The sequence below is a fragment of the Peromyscus eremicus genome, chromosome 9 (assembly GCF_949786415.1).
Source record: "Peromyscus eremicus chromosome 9, PerEre_H2_v1, whole genome shotgun sequence".
NCBI classification, from domain to species: domain Eukaryota; kingdom Metazoa; phylum Chordata; class Mammalia; order Rodentia; family Cricetidae; genus Peromyscus; species Peromyscus eremicus.
Window position 1 is genome coordinate 45,307,698 of NC_081425.1, and position 27,532 is coordinate 45,335,229.

Here is a 27,532-nt window from a genome sequence, read left to right on the forward strand (position 1 = left end):
TTGTCCTCCAAGTAAATCTACATCGCAGGGAATTCCGCTAAGGGAGAGCTTCTGCCCAAAGAAGGATAGACTTTATGCTCAGCGAAGAACAAGGAACAAGATGCGTTCTACTGATGCATCCAGTATCTCATGTTCTTGCGGTAAGGACTCAACGTCTTAACACCCCAGTCCCATTGCCACACAGCCATGGCATTATAATAGTTTACTGCACTACTTTTGGAGGTCAGAAACAATGTGTGATTTTGAGCTCCTTGGATTTTTTTGTGTCTATACCCAGCGTGACTCAGGAAAGCTGGTGCTATGGTTGGGATGTGATTTTTTTTTTTCCCTACCACGACTCCTGCTGACCCTTGTGGCACTGTTAGGAAGGCTTGGTGAGCAGAAGCAGAGCCCTCACAAACGTATTATGACCTGCTTGTAAAGTAAGACAATGCCTTGTATTTGCCTCTATGGCATGTATTCGCTAGCCTGCTAGCACTTCCTCTTTCCGCCATGACTTGAAGCATCATGAGACCAAATAGATACTGATGACATTGTTCTTGGGCTTCCAGGCTCCAGAACTCTGATTCCAAATAAACCTCTTTTCATATAAATTATCCATTCTCAGGTATTCTATTGTCACAAAACAAAATGGACTGATCAGGCAACCTTTCATCTGTCTACTGGACATCAGTTTCTTGAACTCCACTATATGCTTGGACGTGGGCAAAGTGCTGAGGACACATGATGAATAAGACAGTCTCTGTCCACGGGAAGTTTGTGATTGGTTACAAAACAGTCACACAAAACAGTGGTTTGGTTTCAGGAATGAATTTTGATCCCCTCAAAGGCATATCATTTTAGTCCTAAATACACGTTTTAAATTCTGTTTGTCTTGAAGGTCTCCACTTGTGACCTTCCAATACGAGGCTTACTGCTATTTTAGACAGGAGGGTTTTTTGAACGCTCGCCCTGCTTGACTTTGTTTAAATGTACCAAGCCTGAGAATAGTTTGGGAGCATCCCAGGTTCTGAAGATAAGAGTTTGCCCCCTCGGAAGTAGGCTGAGACTTCTGGCATGAGATCAATACTGATGAGAGGCTTTGGGGTAATTTTATAGCCATGGGTTCTTATAATGGTGACCTCTGAACGAAGTTTGAGGGAATTCAATGAGCCTAACTGATGTTATGTTGACAAGAAAAGCCAAACATAATGTTGAATCTGTTCAATTTCCACGTGTCTGTTATCTGACAGTACTTCAAGGCAGACAGCTCAGAGCATGGGGCATTACTGGCAGCTTCTCTACTTTCTATTTCCTCCCAGAACAGGGATAATTCTATCTCCTATAAAGGAATGCCTGCTTTTAATTATTCCTGATTTATTGTCAGGGAACACATTATCCACCAAATATGACCAGAGATTTATACATGAACACATGACCAGTCCCTCACAAGGTCTTTGACCTAAGTTTTACTCCCCATAGCTTTAAATGGAGCAGAATGTTGTTAAAAACCGTGCCACACATGGAATCCAAGGGACACTAAATAGACAAAACACACTTTAAAAAGAACAAAGCTGGAAGGCTCTCGCTTTCTAACATCAACATTTCCTACAAAGCTGGAGTAATCAAAGCAGTGTGGCGCTGGTACAAATGACAGAATAGTGAATAGCACAGAAGGTGGAGGCCTGGTGTCTGTGACCAAGCAATTTTGACAAGGAGTCTAATGCAACCTAATGGAGTGGGGGGAAATCACCTTTCAAAAATTATACTAGAAAAACTAGGTACACACATACACACACACACACACACACACACACACACACACACACACACACACTGAAGACGAAGAAAAAATAAAGTTAGACTTCACAATCACATATTCACTGAAAGTGGGTCAAAGACTTTGACCTAATAAAAATCTTAGAAAAAAAAACATAGGCCTAAACTTTCACAACACTCCCCTTGACAATGTGTTTTTAAGTATGACATTAAAGGCATGGGTAACAAAAGGGGAAAAATCATACAAATTAGACCTCAAGAAAAAGATTTAAATTTGTACACTAAAAGAAGCTGTCAGCACAGTGATAAGGCAATCCGCAGAGTAGGAAGACGCATTTGCAAATCATGTCTGAGAAAAGATTAATACGCAGAATATGTAGAGGACTTCCCAAGTTCAACAACAAAAATCATTTTAAGATGTGCAGAGGAATTGAATAGACATTTTCCCCAAAGAACACACACATATGGGCAATAAGTTACAGAGTAGCCAGCATTACCCATTGTTAGGGAAATACAAATTAGAACTACAGTGAGTTACTAGCTCAAACACATACACCTGAACCAAAAGCAGGAAAGGCGAGGTAGAAGTTAGAAAACCCTGTGCACAGTTGGTGGGAATGTAAATGGTATATTTGTTATGGAAAAAATATAGCAATTATCTTTAAAAGTTGGATAGAATTCATGTATGAACTAGTAATTCCACTTTTTCCTGTATGTTCCAAAGAATTGAAAGTGGAGTCTTGAAGAGGTGGTTACATACACACATGCTCATAGCGACATTATTTCTCAATAGCTAAAACATAGAAGAAACCCTACAAATGGAGAAAAATGTGATATATACATATGATGGAATATTGATTTGCCTTAAAAAGGAAGAAAATTCTGCATCATGTTAGTCATGGATAGATACTGTGATAAGTGAAACAAGCCAACCATAAAAAATACAGGTGCTGTATGATTCTACTCACATGAAGTATTTACGGTGTTAGAGATCATGGAGCAATAGAATAGTGGTTTGTAATCAGTACAGAATCAGTCTGAAAGATTAAAGAGTTATGTAGGTGAATTCTGGTGAATACTATATATTATAAACTTACTTAATATCATCAAAACATATACTTAAATATGGCTAAAATGGAACATATTATGTTAGTATGTTATATGCATTTTACCACAATGAAAATGGGGAAAATGGAAAAAAGAATACAAATAGATATTTTTCTAAAAGAGATGTACAGTTGGGGCTAAAGACGTAGCCGAGTGGTAAAGCACTTGCCTTACATGCATGAGGCCCTTGTTTGATTCCTAATACAGAAAAATAATCCCTATTGAGCTGCACAGTTGACTAAAAGTGAACAAAAAAGCTGATTGATGTAATTATTCACCATGCAAATGAAAACCTCAATGAAATTTTAAGATGCTAGCCTTTTAAAATGGCTAGAATAAAAATTCAGATTGTAGCAAGTATTGATAAGGATGCAGAGAAACTGTTATTCTCTTCTGTTGGTGGTAGAATGCAAAATGATCTTCACACTTAATCATAAAATTGCTATATGAGCTATGAATTCTACTGTTAGGTATACGCCCAAGAGAAATTAAAGCATGTCCACACCAAACCCAGACATAAATGTAGATAACAGCATTATTTATATTAGCCAGAATATAAATTTTAACAATCTTCATGTCTACCAATGATTGAAAGTGCTAGGTAGCTAAGTTAGATACTAGCAGGCCCTCTCCCTCATAACCAGCAGCCTGTAAAGCCAAGAACTGAATCCGTGGGACTCTACCGTTAGAGGTCCTATTGCACGCCAGCTCTACAGAAAACAAGTGGAGAGGAGACCAAGATGGGAGGAGGAGGTAGTTTAAGTCATCTTGGGAAAATGAAGTAAAAATTGCTTGTTTCAAAATAAGGTACGCCTCACTTTTCAATAGGAAATGACCTCCAGGGTTCTGCGGGGCAATGGGTGGAAGATCCACACTTGGCAGGGTTCTTTGCAGGTAAACACGTTCTTGCTCTAGCCTTTCCTTCCTACCTCCCATGTCCCTGTAATTTTACAAGTGAAAACTGTGATGGGTAAAGGAAGGAGAAATCATCTCAGCTCCCCCCTTAAACTTTATGATCCCGTGGGGGAGGGTTGTTATACATCAGACAGACAAACGGTGGGAGGTTCAGGTAGCATGGCTTTGTTGAGGCCCATTTAGGAAAGCCTGTTTCCTCCTGGTAGAGCGTGGCTATTTTATAAGATCCTTTTTGTTCTTCATTTAGTTCTTCTTGGTCTGCTCTATTATATAATTACCACTTAAAAGAATGAACCTGTCAGTCATCTGGAAAGCAAAAAAAAAAAAAAAACCTTCAGGAAAGCCGTCTGTTCTGGGGACTTTAAAAATTAGTATTGGGCCCCAAGATGGCTGCTTTCAGGTGTCTCTGGCGCTGTTGAATGGAGAAGCTTTATTGTTCCCTTTAGGCACGAGTGTTCATGTCCTCTATGGTACTGTCAATAAAGGACAGCAGTTTGAATGGGGGGGAAAAAGAAATAGTATAAGGTCAGCATACAAATGTGAGTGGGCTCAATGGTCTTCCTGGCCATTGACTACTCTTGTGGTGAGAGCGTTTTCCTCCACAACGATCTCATTGGCCATCACCAGCTCTCACCCTTGAGTGTGTTGTTCTGCTTTAGTTTGTAAGGAGCCTCACCTATCACTGTGATCTATGTGATGGCTAGAATTCTCTGGACAGTAACCCCAAGGATTGGCAGCCAAGTGGGGCCCAACAACAAAAGGAAAACAATGCATGGTGCATTATTGAATTAAGGCATGACTCAGTCATGCAAAGAATGAAGTGTTGGTACATCCAAACAGAGGATGAACCTTGAAATCATCAGATTAGGTGAAGGAGCTAGTCACCACAGAACACACCGCGTATGTCCTATATAGGTGACATCCAGAAGAGGGAAAGCCATAGTCAGAAAGCATGTATGTGGCTGCTTAGGGCTGGGAAATGGAAGATGCTTGACCCAAGAGTATGAGGTTCTTTTTGAAGCAGTGGAATGTTCTAGAACAGATTGCCTGCTGGTCACATATGTCTATAAATATCTATGAATGCACCGCACTGTACCCCTTAAAAGGGTCAATTGCATGGTTTGTGAAGTCTGTCTCCGTAAAGCTATTAAAAAACATCCCCCCCCAACCCTGCCGTAGGACTCTCAGCTCTCATGGACAGATCTGAAGGTAGGTATCCAGATGAATTTATGTGATTTGAGCTGGGTAATGGGCATGGAGGGTGCTGAGTTGAAGTCAGAGTATCCCCAGAATAAAGGAGCAGTCCTGCTTAGTTCCCACTAACCCTGCACGTAGATTATGGAGGATTATGTAAGATCCTGTGCATATGATGCAGCCCCAGGGATTCAAGACAACCAAATGACTTTCAAGAAAAGTTGGACATCAGCATATTACTTTTTTTCCAATTAATTCAAAGATCAGGAAGAAGGCAAGGAAGACAGTCTCCCTTACAGCTGCAATGCAGAAGAGATATACAAGCTCTTTATTCCCATGGTAGCAAAAAGAAATCCTCACACAGTGCTTAAGATATACTTTTCTGTAGGGCTAGCAAAGAGCAGTGGACTCACCAAAGTCCCGAAGAACTTATCTCCCCTCCCCTCCCCCCTTCCAAATTCCATTTTGGCTGAGAAGTCACCCAGTAAGAGGACAGCAACCAGACAGAAAATGACAGAACAGACTTATTCTTAGAAATTCAATTTCAGGACCTTTACTGAGTTGATCCAAAAATATCTGCTAGGAAACCAAATTATCTTCCCTCCAGTACTGACAAAATCAAAAAAGGCAGTGGCAGTGAGGTTTGGGTGGTACTCGACATCAATTTTCATCAGAGAAATGCAAATTAAAACCACAACGAGATGCCATTCCACATGCACTAGAGTGGTCAAAAATTTAAAAAAAGAAATGACAGCACCAAACATGGGCAAGGATGTAGAACATTCAGCCCTTCTGTGCATGGCCCCTGAAGGTAGGAAATGCCATGACAGTATCGGAACACTCGCTGACAGCCGCTCCCGGTGTCGGGGAAGCCTGCCTATGAAAAGACACATGCTCTCTATATTCATACATAAAAGAAATAAAGGTATGTGTTCATCAAGAGACTGAGACAACAAATCAGCAATCCTGTTTAACAATAAAAAGGAACAAGTTACTGATCCATTTGCTAAAAATTGGCGAATGCCCATAATGTTATATTAAACAAAGAAGCCAGACATGAAATGGCCCATGCTAGAAAGTCTATGTGTATAAAGTTCAATAATACACAGAGCTAATGTATGCATTAGACGTCGGAGAAGTGGTTGTTGGCTTTACGAGAGGAGCTGAGTTTTGACCAAATAACTTTCTAGGGACAGTGAAATTGTCAGTATTCCATGGTGTCCCTTCTGTGGAGGCTGCTAGGAGATGCCAGCTGCTGGACCCTGCTCTACTCCAAGGCTGGGCTTAGCACGTCTCCGTACTTGTGGCTCAGTCTTGCAGATGAGCCTCAGTTTCTCTCATTTCTTTGGGTCTATCCTGCTGGGGATGCTCTTTTGGACTGCTGTTTTCCAGGTTTAGTCCTTCGGGGATGCTGCCCAAATCTAAATGCGCTTTAGCCACAGCCAAGCTCCTCCCAGAAAGGGTGGATTTCAACCTGGGTCTGAGCCCTAGTGGATCCATAGACAGAACTTAGTATTCCATGAACTTGAAGGAGAAACACTGTATCTTCATTTTTACTAGTTGGAAATTTGGCATTTCCTTTGATTGTGAATATAAGCAACACACTGTAATAACATTAACAGTATGCATAATCATCATGATTAGAAATCATAACTTCATGTAACAACTGTTTCATGTACGTCAAAATATTGTGTATTACCATCACTACTTAAAAAGTCTAGCAATTATTATGTCTATCATTACCATCTCATTTAGCGAATTAATAAGGGATGTGTACATTATTTTAAACATATTCCAAAACTGGACACAGGCCAGGGAAACAAGTAGGCTAATTGCAGATCTTCACCTTCCCTGTCCACTCTCACCCCCAGCTCTGTAGCAGACCACCTGCTGTGGCCTCTCCTCTCTCTGCCCTATCTCCCGCAGATCACACAGATCTTCTCCTCCAACCTTCCTCCTTCTCCCTTCTCATGCCCTTATACCAGCTCCATCTCCAGCAGGCATTCCCCAGGAACCTGCTTCACTCTCCCTCCTTTTCTCCAAGTCCAATCCCCCAGTCTCATCCCCAGCTCTGTAGTGGACTCTCTGTGGTGGCCTCTCCTTACTCTCTGCCCCCCCCATTCCCAGGGGACTAAGCAGAATCTGGTGGCACACCCTGCTTTCTTCTCTCCTGTGGATTCCCTCACCAGCTCCCCCAGCCCACCCCATTCCTAAGTGTGCTCCCAACACCTAGAAACACATTGTACCTGGAAACCTCAGTGGCCACACCTAGCAGGATCCCCAAAGCATTATCTACCAAGCAGCACACAGCCACCACACTGTTCTAAGAAACAGAGAAGACAACAGAAACCAAGAACAAAACACCCACCTAGCAAAGACGAGACCAGATGTCAGAACCTAGAATTGCAGTCTTCCCAGATCCAGATGCCCAGATGTCAGCATAAAAACAGTCAGTAACAGTCATAGCATTATGTCCCCGCTAGAGCCCAGCAATACTACTACAGCAGGCCATGAGTACTGCAAAACAGGTGAAGCGCAAGCCAAGGACCCTAACGCAGCCTTTATGGATATGGGAGAGGTCCTTGAAAAGGAAATCGGATGAAAACACAAACAAACAGTGGAAGGAAATAAGCAAAACACTTCAAGATCTGAAAACGGAAAAAGAATCAATTAAAAAAAAACCCAATTGAAGAAAATATAGAAATGAAAATTTAAGAACTTGCACAGGAACCTCAGAGGCAAGCCTCACCTACAGAATACAAGAGATAGGAGACAGAATTTCAGACATTGAAGACAGGATAGAAGAAATTAATATATCTGTCAAAGAAAATGTTAAATCTATAACCCTCCTGGCATAAAACATCCAGGAAATCTGGGACACTATGGAAAGACCAAACCTAAGAATAACAGGAATAGAGGAAGGAGGAGAAGGCCGGGTCAAAGGCACAGAAAATGTTTTCAACAAAATCGTAGAAGAAAATGTCCCCAACCTGAAGAAGAAATGCCTATCAAGATACAAGAAGCTTACAGGACACCAGATGGACTGGACCAGAAAAGAAAGTCCCCTTGGCACATAATAATCAAAACACTAAATGTACAGAAACAGAAATGTAAGAAGATTATTTAAAACAAGGGGAAAAGACCAAGTACCATATAAAGGCAGACCTATTGAATAACACTTGACTTTTTGTTTGTTTGTTTGTTTTGGTTTGGTTTTTCGAGACAGGGTTTCTCTGTATAGTTTTTGGTGCCTGTCCTGGACCTTGCTCTGTAGACCAGGCTGGCCTCGAACTCACAGAGATCCACCTGCCTCAGCCTCCCAAGTGCTGGGATTAAAGGCGTGCGCCGCCGCCGCCGCCGCCGCCGCCGCCGCCGCCGCCGCCGCCGCCTCCGCCACCACCCAGTAACACCTGACTTCTTACTGGAGACTCTAAAAGCCAGAAGGGCCCCAAATTCCAGGACACCACGGATGCCAGCCCACATACTATAGCCAGCAGAGCTTTTGATTGTAACAGATGGGGAAAGAAAGACATTCCAAGACAAAACCAAATTTAAGCAATACCTACCTATAAATCCAGCCCTACAGAAAGTGCCAGAAGAAAACCTTCAGCCTGAAGAGGTTAACCACAACCAAGAAAACACAAGGAATAAATAATCTCAGACCAGCAAATCAAAGGGGGGTTAGACAAGAATGAAATAACAGGAATCAACAAACACGACCCAATGATCTCTCTTCATATCAATGCTCTCAGTTCTGCAGTAAAAAAACAGAAAACAGGAAGCATCCATCTGCTGCATCCAAGAAACACATCTTAACATCAAGCATGACATCACCTCAGGGTAAAAGAACGGAAAAGGATATTCCAAGCAAATGGACTTAAGAAGCAAGTCAGTGTAGCCATTTTAATACAAAATAGACTTCAAACCAAAATTAATCAACAGAGATAGGGAAGAACACAACACATTCGTCAAAGGAAAAACTCCACCGCATCCATCTGCTGCATCCAAGAAACACATCTTAACATCAAGCATGACATCACTTCAGGGTAAAAGAACGGAAAAGGATATTCCAAGCAAATGGACTTAAGAAGCAAGTCAGTGTAGCCATTTTAATACAAAATAGACTTCAAACCAAAATTAATCAACAGAGATAGGGAAGAACACTACATATTCATCAAAGGAAAAACTCCACCAAGAGGACATTACAATTTTTAATATCTATGCACCAAACACAAGGGGACCCAAGTTCATAAAAGAAATACTACTACAGCTTAAATCACATATTGACCATCACCCACTGCAAATGGGAGACTTCAATATCCCACTCTCACCAACAGACAAGTCGCCCAAACTGTTGCAAAGTCAATAGGTTACTCTCCACAAACTGACAACATATATATTAGTATACTTCATTTTATTTTAATATTATTTCTTAGATGCTTGTTTGTTTTCTGATGAGAGACAGAAATGGGGTGGATCTGGGTGGGAGGGGAGGTGGGGAGGAACTGGGAGGACTAGAGGTAGGGAAACTGTAATCAGGATAAATTGTATGAAGAAAACTATTTTCAATAAAAGTAAAAAATTGGGTAACTGTATTTTAGCTTAGTTGTTTTCCACTGTGGTGCCACAATTTCATTTGTGTGTTACACACTTTCTGAGAAGAGATCCAAACTGTTTTTCTATTGCTACTATAAAAAAAATTGCTAAAATTTGAATGGCTTAAAACTACAAATTATGATTGTGCCTGTCGATGACCCCACATCCATGCATATACGGGTAGCACAAATTAGGTTATAAAGAAGGAATGTAGGGAATGGGTTTGGGGGTGCTGTGGAATATATCTGGGAGGAATTAGAAGAATGTGAGTATGATAAAAAATACATTGTATGCACATACAAGATTCTCAAAGAATTTTTAAAAAATTAAGCAAAGTAATATCTTACTCTTGTTTTCTGTTTTTTTTTTCCCCCCAGGACAAGGTCTCACTATACAGCTCTGGCTGTCCTGGAACTCACTCTGTAGACCAGGCTGGCCTCAAACTCACAGAGATCCACCTGCCTATGCCTCCCAAGTGCTGGGATTAAAGTATGTACCACTACACCAGGCATCTTACTCTTTTTTTTAGATCAGAAATAGAAGAGAATGTTTACTAGGATAAAACCAAGATGTCCACTGGGCTGCATTCCTTCTAAAAGCACTCCAGGAGAACCTCGTTCCTTCTTCCTTGCCCTTAAAAAAGTTTTTATTTATGTGGTGGTCAACCATGGCAAGACACACGTGTGGAGGCAGAGGACACAGTTTAGGAGTCAGTTCTTGCCTTCTGTCTTAGTGATGCAGGATCTCTCATTTCTGCCCTCTGCACACTCTAGTGAACTACCCTGAGCTTCCTGGGATTCTCTTTTTTCTGCGTCCTGTGGAAGCATTATTCTGCCCTATATAAATTCCATTGACTGCCTACGGGGTACAGGATACAGAGAGCAGGATGCCTTACAAACTCGGGGTACTGTGTTTGCCTGGTCCTGGATCTCCTGCCAAAGGATGCTGGCCTCGTTCTAGATACTATTCCAGCCAGATATTCCAGAGGCTCTGTAAGTAGCACATCCATTCCCCACTTTCTTGCCCGCCCAAGTCCTTCTGCAGATCTCACTCCCACGGGACCTCTCTGCTTGCCTGCCTGACCCAGGTCTCCCCAGCATTTGCCTCCAGATTAGTGCTGGCTGTTGTTATTTTATTTCTGCTTTGAGCCTGCTTGAGTAGATGTTATTGAAAAGCACTAGTGGCCTGAGTATTTAACAAACACTGGACAGATTTTTACCATTAAAGGACCCCTGGATGTGACAACTGCATTTGCTAGTGACTACATTCACTTTCCTAAGAGATTTTTGCTCCTAAAAATAACATGGCATAGAGGGTCACATTGTGGAGTTTGCTTCTAGTGGTTAACATCTGGGCAGTGCAAATGGTATTTTTTCCCCCAACAACAGTCTCTTCAGTAAGTGATATTTTTTCCCTTGACAATCAACATTGGAGATCAGTTTGTTTTCTATCTCATGGAACTGGAGCAAAAACAAAGTCATCCACAAAAAACGAGTTCACTGAACATTCTTTCAGCACATTGTGAAAATTTTAATTGCACCTTAACTCTGTTCTTCCAAGATGTATGATCTAGGAGATTTTTATATGAATCAAAATTTGAAACCAAGAGTGGCCGGAGGTGACAATTTCATGGGGTCTACCAGATAGGGGAGGTGACAATTTCATGGGGTCTACCAGATAACTCTCATCTGTGGTATTTTTTCCTACTCAACTGGACTAGAGGAAAATGCATTTGTTTTTTCAAATATTTCTCCCAACACCCTTTGAGGGATTAGAATGTATTCCTCTTACAGAGTCTGAGACCAAAAGATAGATTTCATTTCTGAGTTGGCAACCAAAGGAAGAAGATGGTTGGGCTGTCAGGGCACCGGACACCATGTAAGGATGACAACAGCCTCTCTGTTTTCTGAAGAACTTCTAATATAGGCCAACAGGATGGCTCCCTAGGTAAATGCACTTGCCACCGATCCTGATGGCCTGAATATGGTCACACACACACACACACACACACACACACACACACACACACACACACACACACACACCCCTCTGACCAGATCAACATGGTGGAAGAAGAGAACAGACTCCCTAAGTTTCCTACATGTGTACCCCCCAACACACACACACTGTAGGTAAGTAAACAAACAAAAATGCTTAAAAGTTAATTAATTCTGCTTTGTGTGCACATGCCTATGCAGAGTGAGAATGAAAGAGAGAGAGAGAGAGAGAGAGAGAGAGAGAGAGAGAGAGAGAGAGAGAGAGAGAGAGAGAGAGAGAGCGCTACACATAAACCAAGTCAGGGTTAGCATCCACTAGATCACACTCCTAGAGCATGTCCTTTTCATTAGGCAAGAGTGTGCACAAGTGTGCAGGCTAACACCTGGCAAGTTAGCACGAAATTATTTTCTTTGACATTGGTCTGGCTGGAGTGCTTGGTCCCAGAGCAGGCCTGCTACAGGTAGGTGCTGAAGTCTAGCTCTGTGCAGCCTCTCATACTGATGGGTGGGATGAGTTGGAAATGTCTATCAAGCCTGTCTGTGAGAAACCTCTCTCCTGGAAGCCTTGCCAGGCTGGCTCATCAAAAGAGCTCAGCTTCACCCAGTGGAATGGATGCTGGGGGAAATTAAGTAGCAGAGAACTTCAGGGAAGGGCTAGCACTGGCTTTGCATGGAAAGAGCTTGGTGACATGTTAATGGATTTCTGTGAACAGTCAAAGCAGTTTTTCTTGTTATCGTCTTAATTACTTTCTGTGCAAAGAGGAAAAAAAAAACAGTGAGTGGCAACAATTAACTCTTTGCCAGTTTTTCTTACTTCTTGAATTATCTCATAAACAAAGCATATCAATCCAATTTGTTAGGTTAATTCATTTCAGCATCTTCAGAGATGTATAAACACTGCCCGAGAGAGGGGACATTGGTGGTTTCTCTCTCTGTCTGTCTCTGTCTCTGTCTCTCTCTCAGTGCAAAGGTTTATGTCTATTGACACAATTTGTTTTACTTTGGGTGGCCATTTTCACGTAGCACCACATACTATATAGAAATGAGCATTCCAACTTGTGTTGCTCTGGGCTTGCTTAAAGCAGTGTGTGCCTCTCCCACGGGGAAGATGAGGAACTCCTGCAAACAAAGTTCCAAAGGAGATCCATGTTTTCTTCTTGTTTAGCACCGTCTTTTAGAGGGTGCTGTTTATCTGCCTAGTTCTGATTTATTGTCTTTAAAATGGGGAGAGTGATGTATTCTCCCTTTCTTTAAAAAATGAATAAAAAGCAAACGAGGGTGCATTTTCTGATTCCTCTGTTTTATTTATTTAATACTTTGATAAAGGACAAGTATTCTTACCTCCTTTAGCAATTTTTAACCAGTTTCAGTTGTTTATATTATATGATTATATATAATATATACATATCTGAAGTGTGTGTGTGTGTGTGTGTGTGTGTGTGTGTGTGTGTGTACAGTTGGAAGAGATATTCTCAGAGAAAACTCCGCTCATGGTATTCATGTCCAATTGCTTTCTGGACCAAGCTGTGCCTACAGCAAGAAGGTGATTGGAGATGACCCCTTTTGGTCAGTGGAAACTGGCTTCTCTCAGCTCTCCTCTCCATCATCTAGATTCTGACCCTCCCATTTTCAAATGCTGGAATCAAAAACCTCCCAAGGTAAGAGACAGAGAACTTGCATTGCATGGCCTCTAAGGAGGCAATCTCAGCTCTCCCCCACAAGCCATATACCCCAATGAAACTAACAATTTCCTGTGAAGGGTAAAACTCAAAACTACTCTTGGGATTAATGAAAAATTAATTTATTGAGTTGGTCTGGCTTTTATCTGGGTGAAAATGACCTAGGAGAACACACACATGGATTTACTGTTAGTGAATTCAATCCAGCATTTTTATGCCCTAGGAAATAAGCAAGGATATCTGAGATGAAGCCCTCTGGTAACGACTTTAAACTCCTCGGGCAGCTGGTAATGAGAGAAGAGAAAGTTCAGTGGACCAGATCCTGAGAAAGGAGGCTCCCTGGGACGGGGATGCGACTGGGACTTTCTGCTCCGGTAGCTCAGAACTCCTTGAACAGCAGTGACAGAGGCAGCAAATCCGAAGAATTCTGGTTCCGTTTAGACTTTGGCTGACCTCATCCTCACGGTGAGCTTCAAGGCTTTCTGTGTTTCCAGGAGGCCCTTGTGAATACAATGGTGAAGGGGGTTTTTCACTATGCCTCTGCCTGAGGAGCTCTGGGTGGGCTCGCCCTGAAGAATGGATCTGTGCTCTGGGGATAGAGCTGCTGGCATCCTCGGGAGCAAGAGAATGAGTGTGGGTGTGATGTGGTGTGCGGTGGGGGTAGGGATTCAAAGGAAAAGTATATGAAAGGGTCGGTTAGCATAGCCACAGTCCCTCACCAAGTTTGGGGACCGTGAGAGTCTATCCTTTAAGGGGTGTATGTACTGTTCACAGGCCTGGCTATGTAGTCCCCCCAAAAGGGTAAAGTCCTTAAAGGTTTCCCATAGAAGGATTCCCACTGTAACTCCGGAATGGGACTGAGTTCTTAGTTTCCCAGAGGACTGCTCTCCCACAGGAGGTTCTCAAGGATGCTGCTGACCCAAAATGGCCACTAAATCTATATCTGCAGCCTTTAGGCTGAGACCATCATGACTCAGGACCCTGAAAAGAGCCAAATTGTACTATGTTGGGAGACTATAGACCCAGCCCAGGGGAATGTCTCCTCAGGCCATACTCTTCCATCAAGATTTGGAGTCCAGCCTGTGCCCTACAGGTGCTCTGGGTGGTCTCTGGTCCCCTATGAGTGGGAGACCAGAGCATGTAACATGTTGGCTTTGGTGCTGCTCTGCAGGACTGAGACCAGAAGATAGCTGGGGACCTGGAGGCTGTGAGGTAGTATGGCTCCAAAGTTAGGAGCTACAACATCCTGGCTGCCATGTGGACATTGGTGCCCCCATTGCTCCTGCTTCTCGGGCTGGTGGACTGGAGCCCCGCACCTATCCCTGCTGGCCAGAGACTCTGAGGCTTTCTCCACCACCAAGTTTGATGATGAGGACTATAACTGAAAGCTCCGAGCCTGTCCTGAACCAAGGACAATTATGCCAGGTCACTGGCCCCAGGTGCCCAACATCAGCTCCCGGGAATTATAGCCTACCGCAGTTCCTTGGTCCCTGCCCAACCATGACTCCAAAGGCCAACCCCTGGTCCATCATATGTATTCAACACTGACCCACTCAGACCCTTAGACTTTACCTCTAACCTAGAGGGTCCTCAGCACCTGGCTTTGTCCCTTTTCCCCCCACTTACCAGGCTGAGCCTCCATTCATGAGTGGAAGATTCCAGACATGTGTGGGCTCCTCCTTCTTGGTGGTAGTTATGTAGGGGGGCTTAGCACCAAATCCTCTGGCCAGCTCCTTCTCATACCTGGCCTTCAAACGTCAGTCGTGGGTGGGACCTTGTCTGACCAGCTATGTTCTTGCCAATGGAACCACTTGTAGGCATCATTGACATCTGTAGGGGCTTCTTGCTCAGTAACAGCTTCTACAGTATCACTTTCATGGTTCCTTCCTCGTGTGAGAAATATAACAGTTATCAATACATCGGTCTTTAGAGACTGGTGATGCAGAAATACTATCTATTGTTTTATCAGTCGAATCACAGGGGCTGTCTGAGGGTCTGTAATATGCGACACTGAATGCAACCCAATCAGTTCTCCTTACAAGGATAAATTTGCTCTTCAACTTCCTGGAAACCCTTTGGGTAAAACTCAGCCTTTGGACTCAATGGCTCCTTTGGTCAAGCAATAAGTTGCATGCTCACAGGTCCTGTTCTTGGGCTTACGTCATTCTGAGGAGCTGGGGAGCTTTTCCTGCCGCCCGTGTGCCCTTTCCTCACGCACCCAGTATCTCCACTCCTTCAGATTTCCATACTGAAAACCTGCCCTGAAGTCTCCGGCCTCCATGAAACCTTTCTAGAATCTCCATATGCAGTGGCAAGATGGCTCAGTGGGTAAAGGTACTGGCCACCAAGCCCCAGAGGCAGGTGGTGCAAGGAGAGAACCAACTCTTACAAGTTGTCCTCTGACCTCCATACTCTGTTTCTGCAGACTCATGTGCATGCACGCACACATGCACACTAAATAAATTCATGTAAAAAAAAAAAACAATCTACATTTCTTGGTGTTCAGTTGGCTCAGTCCAAGCTTCTTTGAAGCCATGCCAGAACAACTGAGAGACGTGATGTGATTTTTATGTGCACATTGCTGTGCTTTTGATCTCATTTGTGCTTTGTGCCTGATCCAGATTGGTAGAGAGGGTAGGGAAGTTTTTCGATGTCACCATGAAGTTGAGGAGCGTAAGTTCTGCACATAGTGGATGATATTAATGGAATCTGCTGGGTGAGTTGGGCGGTTGGACTTAGGTTGGCAGAGAGGAAATGAGACATGACTGTTTGAGGGAGGGAAGGGGACAGGGCTACTTTCCCTAGCTATGTTCCATCCAAAGTGCCTGTTCAAACGCTTTGGTGGCTCAAAGCCCCGGTAATAGCATCGGACAGATACCTGACCATTTCCTGCTTTGGGCTCTGAGTCGAGTTCCTTAAGGACATATGTCATGCAGACCTCAAGATATACTCACAGAGGAATTTCATCTCTAAACAAATAAAGTCTCCAAGAATAAAACCAAGTAAAACCCTGTACTGAAGGCAGAAAAGCCAGTCTCTTAATGCTTGGTTGAAGCAGCTCCCACAGCACAGGGAACATTTGGTTCAATTCTTTCTCTGGAGGAGTGAGACCCAGTTGGGAACTTAATTACAGTATCATTTTGTCAAATTCTGTAACACTTTACATGTAGGATTACATAGACCTCACCTGGGACCTGAGAACTGAGAGGCATTGGGGGAGAGAGGCAAACACTCCATCAGTCTTCACGGACAAAGGAGAACTTGTGTTATAGGCATTCAGGATTACAGAGGGAAAGGCATTTCCTCCATTCTCATGCACACAGAGGCATAATCTGACCCAGGTAGAACCCAGCCGTGAATAAAGAGGTGCTTTATAACAGGCTTTAATTGCACTCATCTGGAATTTTGCCCCTCCTTGCAGTTGTGGGATTTAATTAATCCTCACCCAGAGGCCAGTCTCTTCAAGACAAATGCCATAGAAGGGCCAAGAATCATCTGAATGTGGGTTACAGCTAGATTCGGCCAGCTTCTCTTTTATTACTATTCTCTATTGTTTAAAGAACTTTGCTGAACAATTGGATTGTATTTGTGCCTTGGGGCTTCTGAGAGCAATTGGAAAATGCATTCTAGAATAAATCACATGATTATTAAAATGACTTCAAACAGTAGGAATCTTACTTTCAAAGGATCTTGGAATGCCTGTATTTACTCATATTTCAGCCCTTAATTATTCATGTTCCATATTTTGAGAATAAAATATATAAGGATGTGTTGGAGTCTAAAAAGGCTCCTTTGTTAAAGGGTTGGCTGCCTGCTATTGGATCTCTGAGTGGTACTGGATCACAAAGGTTTTAACTGCATCAGTGGTTTGATCTACTGATGGGATCCTAGGGGAATAGGCTAGTTAGGAGGTAGGTCTTGGTGGGAGCTTGTCCCTCAGCACTGCCTAGGACTCACATCTTCTTTCTCTATCTGCTTGCTGGCTGCCTTAGGGCAAGAAGATTCTCTACCATATTTTTCTCTTACATTTTTGCATCCACATAAGCAAACAATGGCAGAGCCAACATAGCTCTGAAACTCCTAATCTCTATAAATATTTCCTCCCTTGGTTGACTTTTTGTCTGACAAAAAAAGTAACTGTAACAAACTGTGGCAGTGGTAATTGCCACCGAGCAAGACTGGCAAGAAGGCCTAGCTGATGTCCTGGTTTGGATTCTGTTGCTGTGATAAACACCATGACTCAAAGCAACTCAGAGAGGAAGCAGTTTATTTCTTTGGCTTACAGGTTAGATACAATCCATCACTGACAGAAGCCAGGACATGAACTGAAGTAAAGACTGTGCAGGAATGCTGCTTACTGGCTTGGCCCCAGACTCACATTCAACTATCCTTCTTATACCTCTCAGGCCTACCTGCCCAGGTATGACACTACGTCCAGTGGGCTGGGCCCTCCTGCATTAATTAGCAATCGATGAAATGCCCTCACAGACTTGCCACAGGGCAATCTGATGGAAGTAAGTGCCCAGTTGAGATGCCCTTTTCCTATGTGTGTCAAGTTGAAAACCAAGATTAACCATCACAGGTGAGCAACAGCTCCCCTGGGCAACTGACTGTTTTTCTAACCTGTCACAACAGGAGGGGACCAGGGAGCACAGCTGAAGAGATTAGTCTAAAGAGTCGCCTGTACACCAGCATGATGGTGCATAGTCGCCATCACAGTACTCAGGTAATATGGTCGGAACTTAAAGGTCATTCTTGCCTACATAGTAAGTTTAAGACCAGTCTAGGATGTATGAAACTGTGTCAAAAAGAAGGAAGGAAGGAAGGAAGAAGGGAGGAAGGAAGGAAGGAAGGAAGGAAGGAAGGAAGGAAGGAGGAAGGGAGGGAAGGAGAGAGGGAGGGAGGAAGAAAGAGTAAGAAAGAAAAAAGTTGTCTGACAACTTGTTTGGATGAAACACACTCAAAGGAAAGGAAATTAAGCAATAAAGCCTAACTTTAATCACATTCAGGTATTTAATACATATATTTTCTTCCCCCTCTTTTCTAATTAATCTTATTTCTTCCATTTCCATTTCTTTCATCTCTTTATATAATCTGTCATGGGTATATTTTAGTCAAATTATTTATAGCTAGATAAATGTTGGCTATAGAAAGATATTTTGTCACGAAAACACCAATTAGCTTGCTCGGGCAAGGTACTGGACCATAATGAGTTGTGTACTCACAGTCAAACTACCAGAGTTCTGGTTCTAGCCCAGCAATGAACTACAGGCCTTACCCTCACAGCACCTCAGTTTCTTCAGTTAAAAAAATAACATGGCAGTTGAAATATTTTTGTCTTTCTTAAGGAATTGGTACTTGAAGTGAAATAAACAAGAAAATACAGACCATAGGAAGGTGGAGTGGGAGTGATGTAAGAGCAGTGTTGACTTTGACATTGGTGTGTTACTTCTTCCCGGAACTCTACCACGCAAATAATAACAGCTAATACTTGTGTCTCAAGCACTGAGGCAAGTGACTTGCATTACTCACTTATTTATACAATTAGCAGATACTGACTTTTATTTTCCTATTATATCTAATTTCTTCTTCTCTATATGAGGCCTTCTCGAGATGACCACAGAAAGACATTAAGAGGCAGCCTAATGGTCCAAGGGCACATGACTGGCAATGGCACCCATGGTGGGTTGAATTTTGCCCTAAATGAAAAGGAAATATCCAAGTCTGACTCCTGGTTTGGGGGATGTGACCTTCTTTAGGAAAGGGTCTTTGTGTAAGTTGAGGACCTGGAGTTGATGACGTCATACTCACGAGAGAAGTGACACACGTGGGAAGAGAGTCTCAGGGAGATGACGTCACGCCTCCAAAAACCTAAAATCGTCAGAGGCCCCTGGGAGGTAGGAACGGTAAGGAAAGGTTCTTCCAGCACCATTGCTGCAGAGCCTCTAGAATGTGAGAGTGCTTCTATGGCGTCTCAAGCCACCAACTTTTGGGTAATTTGTTACAGTAGCTGCAGAAAACCAAGGTGGGCCACTGGGATTCAGACAGAGGGAGTCTGACCGCAGGGCAGGTCACTGATGATTTTCCTTTTCTACTTGAAATGTAAGTAAATCAGGAGAAGAAAAGATCTCCCTGCACATGATGTCATTACCTTTGGGGAAGCGGAATGGATGGGGGTGGTGCTGGTGTGAAGCACAGGTTATAAGTTCTCATGTGGGAAAAGGTTCGTGAACTAGCCGGAGATTTTGATGCAGACCTTGACTCTCGCTAATGAACAAGAAGGAGTGAGTTACAGATAAGCTTCCGGCAAAGACTCGGCCACTCTTGCTCCATGTCTGCTTTGTGCTGTTTGCATTGATCTCTTAAGCGTACATGCTCATCAGTTTTGTAGGAAATGATTATTGAACATTTCCTTAATGCTCAAGACAAAGCCAGATACAATAATACAGGTTGCAAACCTTTTTTTTTTTATTTTCATAAATAAACAAACAAGAAGCCAACTACCTCATCTTGAGTTATAAAAAAGACATAAAGCTGGGTGTGGTATCGCACACTTTTTTTTTTCATTTTATTCCTAGTGTTTCTTCCAACTTCAAAATAGTACAATCTTAGAAGTATAACTTTGAAGAGTATTGGAGCATACAATGTTGTCTGGCCTCCTGCCTACCTTAGCTTCTGTTGTTGAGTGACTATCCCTTACACGTGTGTCTTTTCAGCACTATGAAGACCTTTGGAGGTATGTTGTTTCATTTGACTGTTATCACTAAGGCAGGTGTTCACACACTTTTAATCCCAGCACTTGGGAGGCAGAAGCAGGTGGGTCTCTGAGCTCGAGGCTAGCCTGGTCTACACAGCAAATTCCGGCAACTCAGAGAAACTGTCTCAAAAACAACAAAAGGAAAAACAGAAGAAACCTACAAAAATTTACCTTTTTTAGTCTCCCTAGAAATAACACGAAATATTGCTGTCATTTTTCCTTTTAGTTGAACAAAATCAATTTAAATAAGATGTGAACTCATTAAAAAAAAAAAAACTTTTCATGGTGGCAGGAGTGTTAGAACTCGCTATTTTTTAAATTTTTCACAAGTTGTTAAGAATAAAAAACTTTAAGTAATTAAAAATAAAATTAGTGTTCTCCCTTGGAAGAGGGAATAATGTATCAAACCTTCATCAAAGACTTAAATCTATTAATAAGCAAGATCAATGAATAAAAGACATAATAACCTGTTATTTGTGAGCTCAGGTTGGTGACATCAATAACCACAACAATATCAATTTTGGATCAATATTCTCTTGTGTTCTTAGAGGAAAAAATGTTTTTGATTTATATTTTTATGTTACATAACATCTTATCGACACTAACTTGTAAATAGACTTTTAACAACACAGTTCTCTGGTGGGTAAGGAAAGCCCTAGGGACTGTCTACCTTGTTCCTGCCCTCCTTAACTTTGCTGAACGGAGCTCAGTTACGCAGTGCAGGTACCACACTGTGCCTTGGACCTCTCTCACCTTCCTCCAAGGGCCAAGGACAATCAGAACCCCTTAATGAGGAACAAAAGGAGAGCATTCAGCTTCCAGGCCAGCCGCTGACCTGAACCTGAAGCTGCTGACCAGTTCTTCACCCTATCTCGGACTTCCCTCCGAAGCTCCGCCCTTCAGTCTCAAGGGACTTCGGAACCCTCCTTCATTTGCTTCTCGTTCATCAAATTCAAATGCATTTGTTGAGTTCTTTATTTTTCTCCTTACCAACCTAAGCCTTCCCCGAATGACTCGTTTCTGATAAGGGTGTCACCATTGTCCCTAGGATGAAGGCTCACAGCTTCGACATCCTCCTCAAAACGTCCGATCTCCCCCTGAATGGGCTTCCAGGAAGCCACTGTCAGTTTCCTCCCATAATTCAATTCGCATCCTTACCACCCTACCCACCTGCGCTAGCATTTCCTACACTGGACTCTCAGTGTTCCCTGCCCAGACGACTGAAGCCGTTATCCAATGGTCTCTAGGGCTGGATTCCTTCCCATATCCACTGTGACTGGCTAGACACTGCCATGTTTTTATTTGTTAAATGTCTTAAGTGTTCCTCTGGCCTGTTTTCATTAAAATCCAGTGAGGTTTTAAACTGACAGTGACGGTGTGGGAGCAGGGAGAACCCTACGGGATCAGACCCTCCGCACCTCTTCCCCCACTGATTTCTGCTTTCTCGAGATGACCACAGAAAATATGCCCCGCTGTCTCTTCCCCTTAAAGCACCTCTCACCCCAAACCAAGCTGTCTTCCCGCTGGTTATGCTTTGTCTCCCTTCCTTATTTTTGTGCTGTTCTGTGATTTTGCTCCAGGCTTCAAATTCTTTGATGTGTAGCAAAGGCGGTGACGTAATGGTGCCCCACAGACTCAACCCATGACTCTGTTTTGAGTTGGGCAAGAGGGCACTCACTCACCCGCAGATGCCCCGTTGGTTTTTGTGTTGTTTTTTTCTGAAAGGAGACTCTCCTCTGAAGACAGTCTTGCACCAGTGGCTCCATTCTTCCTCAGCCTACCCTCTGCCATGCCTGGACTTACGAACTCCCAGTAAATCCAGGGGCCCTGCTGGAGCCACTAACAGAAGTAGTATTTTGTTGGACAGTCTTCCTGTTGTCTGCTGGAATTTTACCAGTGAGTTCAAACAGCGTGGAGAGAACAAAGCAGGGAACAGGGTCCCCTTGTCACATGCTAGCAGGCTTTGGAGGTACTGGAAACTCAGATAGGTTAGGTCTTGGGGAGGCTAAATAAGAACTGATTCTCCTACATTGCTAACACCTCCGGCCTTACAAGTTCCGTATAGAAAACACCCCTGTGTCTCCCTAAAGCCATTTCCATGCCCACTGGTTAGACTGAGTGTGGTCAGTTGGTTTCCATGCCTTCTTTTGGGATGCAGTTTTTTTCTGTGCTGCCCACAGTGGCCTAGATTGCCTGGACGAGTCCCTTCACTGTTTAATGCTCTCAGGGTTGGGGAGACTGGACGTACTCCCGTGGCCCTTCAGCTGACTCTGTACCAGTTAGGTGCATGGTTTTCCAATGCCTTGTCCCCCTTCCCTGTCCCTCTTTGGAGGAGGGAAGAGGCAATACTGGTTCTGCCATCCTCTACCCTGTGCCCACTGTCCTAGTTCTCACAGTGTTTTCTGCTAAACATGGACAAAACAATTGCTCCACCAGAACTCTAGAAGCGTAGGATAAAAGGACACGCCAGTGTGATGGAGAGGCAGCCCCTACATCTAGCAGTGTTGAGAGCTGAGCTCCCACACTGTCTCCATCCTGGGGAAGCAGTTGTGCTCTAACAACCTCCAGTCGGGTCTTTGGCTTTATTTGAATGCTATAAGTCTCGGCTTGGCAGAGGGGAGGCAGAGAAAGGATGTAGTTACCGGACCAAGACAGGTCATCAGAGGAGTCTTCATTCTGGAAGAAAGAGGCCTGGGTGAGTGCCTTTTTGCCCAATTCCAGACTGAGTCATGGGTTGAGTCTGTGGGACACAATTACTTCACCACCTTTGCTAATTACACCTTAAAGAATTTAAAGCCTGGAGCACAGTCGCCAACTGTTGCTTCCTGGAGTTGACGCTTAAGCTCCCAGCTCTGACGTTTTTAACTGTGTTGGTCTCTTGTGGCCTTTATGTGTTGTCTCTGTGCAGACTGGTTCTGAGGGATTTCTTTGCCACTGTCACCTAATATTTTCCATCTTGGTAGGTAATGTTCCAAGTAGTCTGCACCAAAACTAAAACAGCTGAGTGGCCAGGAAGGCCTCATCCTGTGTTCGCCTAGAGCGACCGGGAAGGACCCTCTTTGTTTCCACAGGCCAGGCTGTAAGATGACTCTGGTGGGAGACTTTTCAGGTCCACTCATGATATCTGTGTCCATTTCACTTTCTCTCAGGACAGGTAGAATCACCGACTGCATTCTTGTTCCCAGGCTCAAGGCCCCACTCCCTTCGCCTCAGACTCCTATCGTGTCCATTCATCTTGGTTCTTAGCTTTAGTTCCCATCATCTTCTCTGACCTTAAAACAAATCCCCATCGGGAACTTCCTGCCTCAAATTCACTTCAAATCTTTCTTGGAAAGTGATAAAATAAAAAGCAAAAAATTAATAATAATAATAATAATAATAACAAAATATACCACACAAATGATCCAATAATTGAGTTCACATGAAATATCCAATAATTGAGTTCAAACACTTCATTTCCTGAACATGGGTCCTCAGGGGGCAGGGCAGTGGTTAGATTCCTGGAATCCTGGAGGCCTATATTAAACACTGGCTGCTTTTAATGTAGCCTAGAAACCGTTGCCATGGGAGACAGGGGGCATGGCCTACTCCTCCTCTGTCACCCATTTCCACAGTCTATGTGCAGAGGCCTTGCTCCGTGCAGGTTAGTGTCCACTAAACGCATCTCTCTGTGTCACCCTCCCGAGCTTACCCTGATTGTCCTGCACCCATGGTGCCTCAAACTCTTCAGTCCATGGCTTGCTCAGAGTCATGCACTTCAAGTTGCCATCATCTGTCTTTTCTGGAAGTTACCATTGCCCTGGCCACTGTGCTGATAGTGTCTCCAGGATCTAGATTGTATATGAACATAGGCTTTTGCCCTGTTTGACACATTTTCTGGGTGAGCCGTGGCTTTTGCCAAAAGATTAACACTCAGATAGACATGGGTACACATGTCCCTATTCACAGCTGGGTAGAAAAAGAGCAATCCTTGCCTTACCAGAAAGTGGGAGAGGGAACTAGCTTTTTCTATCCAGTACGTCTAGCCTTCCCACCCAAACCTAATAACCACGTCCAAGTGTGGACTTATCTATCCAGTGGAGTCATTTCGGAGTCATATGCATGACATAGGACAGAGGGTTACTTAACAAGTTTAGCCTAATTGGTAGGTTTTAGTTTGGTCCTGTGTGAGCACGATCAAGAGGTGATGGCACCTAGACCCTCAGCTTTTAAGAAAGAAGAAACACAGCTGGGCAGAAGCGCCATCGAAAACACAGAACAGCACGTTGCTATGGTAACTGCTGACATTGCCAGTGCTGGCCTGCCAGGCCCAACATGTAACATGGAAGTCTCATGTGATTAGACTTAGCTTGCCGATGCTCAGCTAAGAGATGGATTCTTGCTCGTCAAATAGATCACAAGAGTCATTTGAGGCAGAGTCCCAGACCCTTCTTAGGGATTTCAATTCGGTGGGACTGTGGGTCTGAATATAAGTTTTAGTGATCTACATATTCAATCTATTTTCCAGGTGAACATTGTGATTCGTAAGGCCTGGAGAGCAAAGTTCCAAGGAAAGATACCAATCACTGTACGGTAGGAAGCTTAAGGGGAACACCAAAACCCAGCAGGGATTTAGTAGAGGTACTGGGCGAGGGGATATCCGTTCCTTAGTATCAGATACTGGGCGGGAGCTCCCCACAGACTAATTTTAGTCCAATAGGCCTCCATACTTAGTTGTGTTTAAGTTAAACCACTGCTTTGGGATACTTGCTTGCGATTTTAAGTAGTTTTTCTTGGAATTCCCACAGGCGGCACTTGGGTAATGGAGGAATGGTTCCCAGTCTCGGGACACGTGGAGATGAGACCCTTAGCCTGGGTCTGGACCTTCAGAGAGGTCAAGCTGCTGCCTGCAGGGGTAACTGAGCTTGCTTTCTGTAGGTGCCAGTAGCTGACCCTCTCGTCATTTTTCTCCCTTGATTTGTCCTGGCCCAGGGCCTCTCTATTTGAGCTCCCTTGCTCTTGGGTTTTCCTGACGTTCAAACTGCTCTGGGTTGTCTCACATCTGCCACATGTTCCTGGCCCCAGAGTTCCTAAGGATTGTTTCTGTTGTCCCTTACTCTGGCTCCATCTTTTCAGGACCTATACTCATCGACTTACTGACTCACAGAAATGACATAGACATCCCTTTCCTGCTTGACCCTACTCTCCACTCCCCTAACTATGCTGGGCCTCAACTGCCAAGAGCAGGCAGGAGTCCTGTGCCCAAACAACACTCTTAGCCTGTCCAGGGAGCCAGCTAGCTCTGCCTTAATTCCAAGGGATCTCAGCTTCTGACTGTCTTCCTCTCCCTCTGTATGCCCTCCCACCAACAGAATATCACACGAACTGCCTGTGACTCCTACTCCTGTTCCCAGGCATTTTACTCTAGAAACCACGAGTCCATCCTCACAGATAGCTTCTTGGTTTAATGGGACAAAGTTGACATAGCATAGCACATCCTTTCTTTTGAATTTATTGTCCCACACAAATTCCTAACTAGACTATAAGAGGGAACCCACAAGCTTCCTTTGAATTCCTCTGACAGTCCCTGTCTCCCTTCCAGGCCACCTCACCACAAGAGGGGAGGAGTTCCTATATTGAGAAAGGCAAAACAATCTAATAACAGTTTTTGAATATTACCTGGTGGTCTTAATGAGATACAAAAGAGGGCTTTGTCAACCTGCCATCTTGAGACGGAAACTTTTACTTCCTATATGCTGAGCTGACACAGATTTACAGAAGAGCTGAATAGCCCATTCTTTGTTATTGTCTATTTTTTCCTTCCTTCCTTCCTTCCTTCCTTCCTTCCTTCCTTCCTTCCTTCCTCCCTCCCTCCCTTGAGACAGGGTCTCATCGTGTAGCCCTGGCTGTCCTGAAACTCACTCTGTAGACCAGGCTGGCCTCAAACTCACAGAGATTCACCTTCCTCTCCCTCCCAAGTGCTCAGATTAAAAGTGTGCACCACCATATGCAGGACTTTTTAAAAATTTATTTGTCATTATTTCATTCTAAAGAAAATGCTTTGCACACGAGGTATGTGAAAACAGTACCCACCTTTTCTCCAGTTAGGGTGGGTAGTGAAGAGAACTCTAAATCCAGAGTCTGGTAAATAGGTCCAAATCATGTCCCTTCAAACTTCAGGCTTCAGCTCTGCCATCCCTCCCAGGAGGTAATGATGAGGCCAGTGGGTGGTAGTGAAGATTGATTATAGTAGAGGCTAGGTATTCATTAAAAACCTTAAATTGTTTTAGGTTTTATTTGGAGATACTTCTAGCTTGTGCACAGTTGGAAAGCAACCCCAGGCACAAGGAAAGAGCATTTCTGGCAGTTACCATATGCCACTGGTCTCCACTACTCCTTACCAGCTCTGGTGGGTGGCAAAGTGTTAGGGCCCTTCTATCTGTTGTAGACTTCCAAGACCACCTTCATTAGGAAGGCCCCCACTTGGGCTCTTCTTTAGCTCTTCTTTCACATAATTCTCTCTCATGTATCCTCTCTCAGCCCAACAGAGGATCATCTGATAGATTAGCTGTTTCAGGAATCTGTTACAAATGACAAAAATGCCATTCAAAAGAACTTCGGCACTAGAGGGGAAGTCTTAACTCCTATGACCTGTCCTCTCCCACAGTACCTCAGGGGTCTCTCCATGTCTCTGCTCTGCCTCCCTTTGCTCTGTAGTCACCCAAGGCCAGACATTCTGCTCACAGTTGCCCCAGAAGCTCAGCTTTGCCTTAGTCTTGCAATCTCTGGTGAAAGTGAGGTTTTTACTCATAGGATTTGCAAAGAATACCCACATGTTCCTAACACATGTCTCCTACCTGACTCTAAACCTGTTGCCATAGTCATAAAGGACAGAGGGGAACGTGCTGCCCCCAAGGTCTGGGCATCAGCAAACATGTCCACACAGTAGCGCTTCCTATGGAGAGCATCTGAGTGCTGTTACCAGTCAAAAGGGATGAACCCCATGCAAGCAGCCTCAAAATAACAGATGCCACCACACTGGCTAAATAATGTGCTTGTGTATTGCCCTTGTCAGGGAGCTTAGCAGTCCCAATCTCCCAAGTGTGTGGGTGTTTATAGGCAGCTTCTGCCCAGGGGAGATTGATAGTGGAAATGGCTTATGATCCACAAACCTAGTTTCCCTGAGTTTGCAGGCAGAAATGCTTTGTGGATGAAAATTAAAAGGTATTTGAACCTACCTGAGATGAAAAGGGAAAAGGTCTTATTTCAGGAGGAGCTAGCATCTGGATATATTTCCTCCAACACACAGAAGTCACCAAATGTGACAATGGTAAGAGATGGGACTTTAAGGGGAGATTGTGCCATGAGGGCTCCTTCCATGCTAAGAGCCTCTTTATCAAAGAGGAGACTTCATGCTGCCTTCGAGTAGCTTGCTCTTCCGATGTGACGGCAGTGTTCCCCTTCTGTGATGACTCCATCTCTCATCAGCTCCCCTTGCTGGAGCCCCAATTTCTAGGGTGACACCTGTAGAACTGGGAGAAATAAAGACC

The 27,532-nt window shown here is 43.7% G+C and overlaps 1 long non-coding RNA gene across 1 annotated transcript; it reads right to left on the minus strand.

Moving 5' to 3' along the window:
* Positions 1-13,352: 13,352 nt before the first annotated feature.
* Positions 13,353-15,125, minus strand: LOC131920118 (uncharacterized). The gene is made up of 2 exons (XR_009381511.1): positions 14,873-15,125; positions 13,353-13,746 (listed from the first exon to the last, which is right to left on the minus strand). It is a non-coding gene; the product is annotated as an uncharacterized LOC131920118 (long non-coding RNA).
* Between the last annotated feature and the right edge of the window lie 12,407 nt (positions 15,126-27,532).